Genomic DNA, 3125 nt, shown 5'->3' on the forward strand with positions numbered 1-3125 from the left:
ATGCTGGACTCCCACATGGCTGCCCGTAGTTCGAGTCCTAGACCCAGCAGCTTGCTTTCTCGCTTTCCCCCTTTCTCTCTCTCTATGGTCAATTTTTTTTTAAAGTGAATAAAATTAAATAATTTTTTTAAATGTGGTATACATAATGGAATACTACTCAGCCTTTAAAAAGTAAGAAACGTTGCAGTTCACGACAACATAGACGGAGTTGGAGAGCATTACGCTGAGTGAAGTAAGTCACAGATAACACCAATGATCTCATGGAGTCTAAAACCATCAGACTCCAAAGAGCAGAGTGGAACGGCGGCCACCAGAGGCAGTGGGCGGGGGACGCACGTGCTCGACAGAGAGGGGAAGTGAGAAGTCCCCCCCGGGAGGATGACCTCACACACACATGCACCTGCCGTGATTGCCAAGCCACCAGGCCCGTGACTCTGACCGCACTGCGGGCCACGTGGGCTCCGGCACTTAACTGCACATCAGCTGTCCAAGTTTCTTTTTAGAGACCTACTGCAAGCATGGTGGGTGTAGATAATAGTAGCGTATTATTGTACCTTGCAGAATCACCGAGTAAATTTCAGATGTTCTCACCATAAAAAATGGTAAGTATTTGACATGATGGATATGCTAAGTAGCTTGATTTAATTATTCCATATTCTATTCATAAATCATAACATCACTTTGTGTCCCATACATGTTTCAACTTGTCTGCCAGTTTACAATAAAACATTTAAATTAATTAATTAAAATCTAAAAACAAACAAACAAACAAAAAACTTAAATCCTGCCAGTCGCACCCATGTGTGTAAGAGTCGGGAGAAGCGAGACCAGCACTGCCTCCCGGCTGCGCGGCTATGGCTGCAGTGTACGGTGACCCCGCGCTGCCTCCCGGCTGCGCGGCTATGGCTGCAGTGCACGGGGACCCCGCACTGCCTCCCGGCTGCGCGGCTATGGCTGCAGTGTACGGTGACCCCGCGCTGCGCTTCTGCAGCATCAGCGGCCCCTCACTAGTTCTGTGGGTGTCAAGAGGCGGCAGTGGTGGCAGTGCTAGCCGAACTGAGAGTTCTGCTTTCAGGAGGTTGAAAAGCAGGAGTAGCAGCAAGTATTTTTAAAACTCAGATGAAATTTATGTAATAGAAAATTCATTTCTTTTTAAAATTTTTTTCTTTTTCTTAAAAGATTTTTTTAAGAGAGATTTTTTGCTGTAGAGCACATGCCCTCACCAGAGGGACAGAGAGACAAAGAGGCAGGAAGTGAGAAACCACCCCCCAGGAGGGATGGCCACGCCGCAATCCCTTCTCCTCCGTTCTCCTTTCGGGATTTCAGGTGTGTAATAGAAAATTCATTTCTTTTTAAAATTTTTTTCTTTTTCTTAAAAGATTTTTTTAAGAGAGATTTTTTGCTGTAGAGCACATGCCCTCACCAGAGGGACAGAGAGACAAAGAGGCAGGAAGTGAGAAACCACCCCCCAGGAGGGATGGCCACGCCGCAATCCCTTCTCCTCCGTTCTCCTTCCGGGATTTCAGGTGCGCATGCACACGCACCCCGCATGAGTTTAAGCCACCAGGTTGGGGACTCGAATATGTTAATTATGTGGGAGTCCAGCAACCATTACGCCACCTGCTGGTCCCTTAAAAGAATTATTTAATTTTATTTATTATTACTGTTATTTTTAAATTTGCTATAGGGCATGTGTACTCACCAGAGAGTAAAAAAGCAAGCCAGCAGGTCCAGGACTCAAACTGCAATCAGCTATGTGGGAGTCCAGTGACTTAATCACCATGCTGCTGCTGGCCTCTTTTTTTAGTTTTTGCCAGCGGGTGCACCTGCAGCGATGCACAGGAGTTCCAGTTCCTTCACACCCTCACCAACATTCGTTTCTGTCTTTTTGTGAAAGCCATCCTAGTGGCTGTATAGGGGTATTTGATTGTGGTTTTGATTTGTAATTCCCTAATCAACAACGTCGAGCATCTTTTTGTGTGTTCATTGGCTATGTGTATTATCTTCTTTGGAGAAGCATCTAGAATTCTTGCCCATCTCTTAGAAAGTTTATTTCTCAGGCCAGCAGGTGGCGTGGCGTTAAGGTGGCTGGATCCACATGGCAGACTGTGCAGCTTGAGTCCCAGACCCGGTGGCATCTGTGCGTCTGTGTGACTTGTCCCAAATCCTGTCTCTGTGAATATGCCTGTTCAGACATAGGAGAAGGCACTGTGGTGTGGACATCCCTGGGTGATTTCTTACTTTTCCTCTCGCTTTCTCTCTCCCTAGTGAGTCTCTGCCTCGCAGAAAACAAACAAAAATATTTATTTCTTTCATGTGTGAACAAGAGAGAAACCGAGGTTGGGGAGATGTGGAGCTGGACTCCTGACAGGGTATTTTTAGGAAATTATTTATGTATTTTATTTTATTTGTTGTTATTATTTTTTAATTTGACCAGTGAGAGACAGAAAGGGAACGTGAGAAAGCAAGCTGCCAGGCCCAGGATTCGAACTGCAGGCGCCCATGTGGAAGTCCAGCGCCCTTAACCACCATGCCACCTGCTGGCTGGGACAGGGTCTTTGTGCCACAATCCACCCCAGCCCCAGCCGGCCCAGATAATGGACATGCATATCCTTGGCATATTCATAGAGGTGTCGGGATGTGAACCTGGAACTGTCCACATGGGTCAGCCTTGCAGGGTGTCCACCCTGCCACTGCACCACTGTCCAGCCCCTTCTGTCATCTTTTAAACATCTGAAACCCTCTATTAAATCCCTCGTTTTAAATTAGAGTGATCCCTGTTTCCTGGCCGGTCCCTGACTCCCTGACGGCGGGAGGAGCCCAGGAGCCCGCAGAGGGGACGGTGTGCGGCCACTTCCTGGAGAGCCAGGACTGAGCAGGACCCACCCAGCCCCCTCGTTTGGCAGCGGGGAACTGAGGCACCAGGAGGACTGCAGAACCGTGACCCCTGGGCCTCCTGAGGCCGGCACAAGCTGGTGTCACTGAGGCTGTGATCCAGGTGGCGCAGGGGCCAGCCCCACCAGCCACCGCGGCTCAGGGCAGGAGCTGGGCCCGAGCCAGACGAGCGGACAAGCTGGCCGGGATGGAGGACGGCCGCCCGCGGGGGGCGGAGGACAACCCGCGGG

The sequence above is a fragment of the Tupaia chinensis genome, unplaced genomic scaffold, assembly GCF_000334495.1.
Source record: "Tupaia chinensis unplaced genomic scaffold, TupChi_1.0 Scaffold000573_1, whole genome shotgun sequence".
Classification (NCBI taxonomy): Eukaryota; Metazoa; Chordata; class Mammalia; order Scandentia; family Tupaiidae; genus Tupaia; species Tupaia belangeri.